This window comes from Leptinotarsa decemlineata, unplaced genomic scaffold (genome assembly GCF_025532065.1).
Source record: "Leptinotarsa decemlineata unplaced genomic scaffold, Ldec_3_MD MMD2_tig00000232_RagTag_RagTag, whole genome shotgun sequence".
Classification (NCBI taxonomy): domain Eukaryota; kingdom Metazoa; phylum Arthropoda; class Insecta; order Coleoptera; family Chrysomelidae; genus Leptinotarsa; species Leptinotarsa decemlineata.
Genome location: NW_027412546.1, coordinates 1,168,823 through 1,176,629, shown reverse-complemented (window position 1 = coordinate 1,176,629; position 7,807 = coordinate 1,168,823). Strand labels below are relative to the sequence as shown.

Sequence of the window (7,807 nt, the reverse complement as noted above, 5' to 3'; positions counted from 1 at the left end):
CCCCTTTATAGCTATATCGCCAGCTTACAGTAGGTCGAGAGAATGAATTCATCTACATAGGCATAAAAGCATATATCCTACACTAATATTCTTCCCCTTTTGGGCAGGTTTGAAGAACATAAATCTTTGTTGAGATAATAGATCAAGCATCAAAAATCTAGTCTCTGATAAGTTATTTGTCCCTATCTTAATAACTAAGCTTATATGTGTGTGTCTCCCTCAAGGTGGCTTGCAGAACAAGAATGGTTTTAGAGTTACAAACTTAGGTCTGCAGTGCTCTGTCCGTACAACAATTGTGATCGGTACAACAGCGGTTAACTACTAACTACTGCTACTACTGTATTAGGCATTCATGCAAGGATGTCTAGTCTTATAGCAATACTAACACGAGGAAGCGGTATTCAGATGAAAGAAAGCCTAAAATGAAACAATTCATATTAGATGGAAACGGTTCACTGGAAGTGATGTCCGGGACGATACGTCTGGAGTCTGGACAGAATGATCAAGCTCATTCTCTGAATATATGAGTTGTCTCGTTGATAAATATCAACTCGCCTGTAGTGTCGTGTGGCCTATAGGTTTACTTTTGTCACAAGAAGCCAAAATTCAAATCAGTAAGATTCTGTTCTCCATAAGCAATTGAATCCAACAAGTGAGTTGAATGTTTTACCAGCATCCAAATGCCAAGAATAAAAATTTCCTATTCTTATAAAAGATGATCATACTTGATTAATCCGAAAAATCGAGAAGTTTAGACATAAACTCGAAAATTAGCAAATGGCTACCAAAAGTATCACAACAAATTTTGAATTTCGGCGGCAAGACATTCACGGAACCAAAGTCGTCAATTCACCGTTCCGTGTTCCGTCGGAGCACGGAATCCTTAAAGGGATTCGAATATGTGTTCGAATATAATTAATGCGTTCGAATATATCCTTGTATAGTTGTTTGCAAAAACGGGAAATTAACTGTAAACGGTAACCGATCGAATCAAACTCGAATCCAGTTAAAATATTCATAATTCCTTTCCCTAACATCTACACCTTTCTCAGTTGATTCCAAATTTGTTAACAAATCCCTTGATTTATCTGTCAGTTTATAAATTTTATTCAACCGTTATTATAGGACTCCCCCTATAATACTGGCAGGGCAGGGAGCCTTGAGCTCCTGAGGCCACAAAGTTTCAAATGTGAGAAGATTTCACTTTTCTAATTGAAAAAGGAGGATGTCTCTTCGATACTTGAGAGGTCGCTGTTTTGAAGTTATACTTTACCTTTGATATAGCTATATCGCCAGCTTACAGTAGGTTGAGAGAATGAATTCATCTACATAGGCATAAAAGCATATATCCTACACTAATATTCTTCCCCTTTTGGGCAGGTTTGAAGAACATAAACCAACCGTCAACATCAAAGACTATGCCCCAGAGAGATGATGTGGAACCACCACATAAGAGACACAAAATGGACTTCCACAATGAATGTTATTCTGAATGCAGCTCAAAGCCCCCAAAACGAGGAAGAAAAATAATATATGAAAAATATTCCGTACAGAGAAGCATGTTTTTAGCGGTTGTCACTCGTCCAGATATATCATTCTCAGTGAGCAGAGTTAGCAGATATTTGGAAAATCCAGGAAAGCAGCACTGGAAAGCAGTCAAACGTATTTTCAGATACCTAAAGGGTACTAAAAGTTATGGAATTCTATACAATGGTGGGAGCAACGAATATTTAAAAGCGTATTCAGATGCAGATTTTGCAGGAGACATTGATACTAGATATTCAACAACTGGCTATGTTACTTTATTATCAGGTTGTCCAGTTACATGGACATCTCAACGACAAAAGTGTTGCAACATCCACGACAGAATCTGAATATATTGCAGCTTGGGATGCCGCACGAGAAATAATATGGTTGAGAAGGTTGCTTAAAGAAATTGATGTTGACGTTTCGAATCCAACGGAACTTTTTGTTGATAATAGAACTTGATGAGCTATGATGATCATCACAAACGAAAAAAATATCACTGTTGTTTACACCCAATCAGAAAACCAGTTGGCAGATATTTTAACCAAACCCTTACCACGAGAAAAATTTTCAAGAAATCGACAAGGTCTGTGGGTAACGTCTTCGAAGTGAACAAACAGTGGGAGTGTTGAAGTAATCCATGTTCACTTCATTTCGATTGATCTTGTTTTTATGATTCCTTGGAAATCGTTGTTGATTGAATGAGTTTTAATGTCATTGTTAATACATATAAAATGTATCGTTTGTATATTCATGATTAAAACCTGGTTCAGTAGAGTTTACAGTTCGATTTCCTACAAATTACAACAGGTAATACTGCTAGACAATTCTATCTCTAACCCTCATTCCTTCTACAGCAAATTGTCCTCTCCATTTCTCCATGAAAGCCATTTTCAATACATTCCTTTCCCGAATATTCTGAGGGAATACTATACATTCTGCACCCATCACTTCAACTATTCGAATTGATACTTCATGTATTGCTCGATGAACTGCAGTTCGACTCAAACTGCAAAAAAGTTTCCTCACCAACACCCCTTTATAGCTATATCGCCAGCTTACAGTAGGTCGAGAGAATGAATTCATCTACATAGGCATAAAAGCATATATCCTACACTAATATTCTTCCCCTTTTGGGCAGGTTTGAAGAACATAAATCTTTGTTGAGATAATAGATCAAGCATCAAAAATCTAGTCTCTGATAAGTTATTTGTCCCTATCTTAATAACTAAGCTTATATGTGTGTGTCTCCCTCAAGGTGGCTTGCAGAACAAGAATGGTTTTAGAGTTACAAACTTAGGTCTGCAGTGCTCTGTCCGTACAACAATTGTGATCGGTACAACAGCGGTTAACTACTAACTACTGCTACTACTGTATTAGGCATTCATGCAAGGATGTCTAGTCTTATAGCAATACTAACACGAGGAAGCGGTATTCAGATGAAAGAAAGCCTAAAATGAAACAATTCATATTAGATGGAAACGGTTCACTGGAAGTGATGTCCGGGACGATACGTCTGGAGTCTGGACAGAATGATCAAGCTCATTCTCTGAATATATGAGTTGTCTCGTTGATAAATATCAACTCGCCTGTAGTGTCGTGTGGCCTATAGGTTTACTTTTGTCCCAAGAAGCCAAAATTCAAATCAGTAAGATTCTGTTCTCCATAAGCAATTGAATCCAACAAGTGAGTTGAATGTTTTACCAGCATCCAAATGCCAAGAATAAAAATTTCCTATTCTTATAAAAGATGATCATACTTGATTAATCCGAAAAATCGAGAAGTTTAGACATAAACTCGAAAATTAGCAAATGGCTACCAAAAGTATCACAACAAATTTTGAATTTCGGCGGCAAGACATTCACGGAACCAAAGTCGTCAATTCACCGTTCCGTGTTCCGTCGGAGCACGGAATCCTTAAAGGGATTCGAATATGTGTTCGAATATAATTAATGCGTTCGAATATATCCTTGTATAGTTGTTTGCAAAAACGGGAAATTAACTGTAAACGGTAACCGATCGAATCAAACTCGAATCCAGTTAAAATATTCATAATTCCTTTCCCTAACATCTACACCTTTCTCAGTTGATTCCAAATTTGTTAACAAATCCCTTGATTTATCTGTCAGTTTATAAATTTTATTCAACCGTTATTATAGGACTCCCCCTATAATACTGGCAGGGCAGGGAGCCTTGAGCTCCTGAGGCCACAAAGTTTCAAATGTGAGAAGATTTCACTTTTCTAATTGTAAACAATACCAAAATGTTCATAAGATATAAATTATATTACACCTATAGCACAAATGTTTCAATTCTAAGGGGACTTTAATGAACCCAGGCTCCCCAAGGAAAAAAGGAGGATGTCTCTTCGATACTTGAGACGTCGCTGTTTTGAAGTTATACTTTACCTTTGATATAGCTATATCGCCAGCTTACAGTAGGTTGAGAGAATGAATTCATCTACATAGGCATAAAAGCATATATCCTACACTAATATTCTTCCCCTTTTGGGCAGGTTTGAAGAACATAAACCAACCGTCAACATCAAAGACTATGCCCCAGAGAGATGATGTGGAACCACCACATAAGAGACACAAAATGGACTTCCACAATGAATGTTATTCTGAATGCAGCTCAAAGCCCCCAAAACGAGGAAGAAAAATAATATATGAAAAATATTCCGTACAGAGAAGCATGTTTTTAGCGGTTGTCACTCGTCCAGATATATCATTCTCAGTGAGCAGAGTTAGCAGATATTTGGAAAATCCAGGAAAGCAGCACTGGAAAGCAGTCAAACGTATTTTCAGATACCTAAAGGGTACTAAAAGTTATGGAATTCTATACAATGGTGGGAGCAACGAATATTTAAAAGCGTATTCAGATGCAGATTTTGCAGGAGACATTGATACTAGATATTCAACAACTGGCTATGTTACTTTATTATCAGGTTGTCCAGTTACATGGACATCTCAACGACAAAAGTGTTGCAACATCCACGACAGAATCTGAATATATTGCAGCTTGGGATGCCGCACGAGAAATAATATGGTTGAGAAGGTTGCTTAAAGAAATTGATGTTGACGTTTCGAATCCAACGGAACTTTTTGTTGATAATAGAACTTGATGAGCTATGATGATCATCACAAACGAAAAAAATATCACTGTTGTTTACACCCAATCAGAAAACCAGTTGGCAGATATTTTAACCAAACCCTTACCACGAGAAAAATTTTCAAGAAATCGACAAGGTCTGTGGGTAACGTCTTCGAAGTGAACAAACAGTGGGAGTGTTGAAGTAATCCATGTTCACTTCATTTCGATTGATCTTGTTTTTATGATTCCTTGGAAATCGTTGTTGATTGAATGAGTTTTAATGTCATTGTTAATACATATAAAATGTATCGTTTGTATATTCATGATTAAAACCTGGTTCAGTAGAGTTTACAGTTCGATTTCCTACAAATTACAACAGGTAATACTGCTAGACAATTCTATCTCTAACCCTCATTCCTTCTACAGCAAATTGTCCTCTCCATTTCTCCATGAAAGCCATTTTCAATACATTCCTTTCCCGAATATTCTGAGGGAATACTATACATTCTGCACCCATCACTTCAACTATTCGAATTGATACTTCATGTATTGCTCGATGAACTGCAGTTCGACTCAAACTGCAAAAAAGTTTCCTCACCAACACCCCTTTATAGCTATATCGCCAGCTTACAGTAGGTCGAGAGAATGAATTCATCTACATAGGCATAAAAGCATATATCCTACACTAATATTCTTCCCCTTTTGGGCAGGTTTGAAGAACATAAATCTTTGTTGAGATAATAGATCAAGCATCAAAAATCTAGTCTCTGATAAGTTATTTGTCCCTATCTTAATAACTAAGCTTATATGTGTGTGTCTCCCTCAAGGTGGCTTGCAGAACAAGAATGGTTTTAGAGTTACAAACTTAGGTCTGCAGTGCTCTGTCCGTACAACAATTGTGATCGGTACAACAGCGGTTAACTACTAACTACTGCTACTACTGTATTAGGCATTCATGCAAGGATGTCTAGTCTTATAGCAATACTAACACGAGGAAGCGGTATTCAGATGAAAGAAAGCCTAAAATGAAACAATTCATATTAGATGGAAACGGTTCACTGGAAGTGATGTCCGGGACGATACGTCTGGAGTCTGGACAGAATGATCAAGCTCATTCTCTGAATATATGAGTTGTCTCGTTGATAAATATCAACTCGCCTGTAGTGTCGTGTGGCCTATAGGTTTACTTTTGTCACAAGAAGCCAAAATTCAAATCAGTAAGATTCTGTTCTCCATAAGCAATTGAATCCAACAAGTGAGTTGAATGTTTTACCAGCATCCAAATGCCAAGAATAAAAATTTCCTATTCTTATAAAAGATGATCATACTTGATTAATCCGAAAAATCGAGAAGTTTAGACATAAACTCGAAAATTAGCAAATGGCTACCAAAAGTATCACAACAAATTTTGAATTTCGGCGGCAAGACATTCACGGAACCAAAGTCGTCAATTCACCGTTCCGTGTTCCGTCGGAGCACGGAATCCTTAAAGGGATTCGAATATGTGTTCGAATATAATTAATGCGTTCGAATATATCCTTGTATAGTTGTTTGCAAAAACGGGAAATTAACTGTAAACGGTAACCGATCGAATCAAACTCGAATCCAGTTAAAATATTCATAATTCCTTTCCCTAACATCTACACCTTTCTCAGTTGATTCCAAATTTGTTAACAAATCCCTTGATTTATCTGTCAGTTTATAAATTTTATTCAACCGTTATTATAGGACTCCCCCTATAATACTGGCAGGGCAGGGAGCCTTGAGCTCCTGAGGCCACAAAGTTTCAAATGTGAGAAGATTTCACTTTTCTAATTGAAAAAGGAGGATGTCTCTTCGATACTTGAGACGTCGCTGTTTTGAAGTTATACTTTACCTTTGATATAGCTATATCGCCAGCTTACAGTAGGTTGAGAGAATGAATTCATCTACATAGGCATAAAAGCATATATCCTACACTAATATTCTTCCCCTTTTGGGCAGGTTTGAAGAACATAAACCAACCGTCAACATCAAAGACTATGCCCCAGAGAGATGATGTGGAACCACCACATAAGAGACACAAAATGGACTTCCACAATGAATGTTATTCTGAATGCAGCTCAAAGCCCCCAAAACGAGGAAGAAAAATAATATATGAAAAATATTCCGTAGAGAAGCTATAGGACGTCTCATGTTTTTAGCGGTTGTCACTCGTCCAGATATATCATTCTCAGTGAGCAGAGTTAGCAGATATTTGGAAAATCCAGGAAAGCAGCACTGGAAAGCAGTCAAACGTATTTTCAGATACCTAAAGGGTACTAAAAGTTATGGAATTCTATACAATGGTGGGAGCAACGAATATTTAAAAGCGTATTCAGATGCAGATTTTGCAGGAGACATTGATACTAGATATTCAACAACTGGCTATGTTACTTTATTATCAGGTTGTCCAGTTACATGGACATCTCAACGACAAAAGTGTTGCAACATCCACGACAGAATCTGAATATATTGCAGCTTGGGATGCCGCACGAGAAATAATATGGTTGAGAAGGTTGCTTAAAGAAATTGATGTTGACGTTTCGAATCCAAAGGAACTTTTTGTTGATAATAGAAGTGCTATAAACTTGATGAGCTATAATGATCATCACAAACGAAAAAAATATCACTGTTGTTTACACCCAATCAGAAAACCAGTTGGCAGATATTTTAACCAAACCCTTACCACGAGAAAAATTTTCAACAAATCGACAAGGTCTGTGGGTAACGTCTTCGAAGTGAACAAAGAGTGGGAGTGTTGAAGTAATCCATGTTCACTTAATTTCGATTGATCTTGTTTTTATGATTCCTTGGAAATCGTTGTTGATTGAATGAGTTTTAATGTCATTGTTAATACATATAAAATGTATCGTTTGTATATTCATGATTAAAACCTGGTTCAGTAGAGTTTACAGTTCGATTTCCTACAAATTACAACAGGTAATACTGCTAGACAATTCTATCTCTAACCCTCATTCCTTCTACAGCAAATTGTCCTATCCATTTCTCCATGAAAGCCATTTTCAATACATTCCTTTCCCGAATATTCTGAGGGAATACTATACATTCTGCACCCATCACTTCAACTATTCGAATTGATACTTCATGTATTGCTCGATGAACTGCAGTTCGACTCAAACTGCAAAAAAGTTTCCTCACCAACACC

At 37.1% G+C, this 7,807-nt stretch overlaps 1 long non-coding RNA gene across 1 annotated transcript; it reads left to right on the top strand.

The window, feature by feature from the left end:
* The first annotated feature begins 3,276 nt into the window (after positions 1–3,276).
* LOC141481614 (uncharacterized) lies at positions 3,277–4,969 on the top strand. Its single transcript, XR_012465057.1, has 2 exons — positions 3,277–3,964; positions 4,043–4,969. It is a non-coding gene; the product is annotated as an uncharacterized lncRNA (long non-coding RNA).
* Positions 4,970–7,807: the final 2,838 nt, after the last annotated feature.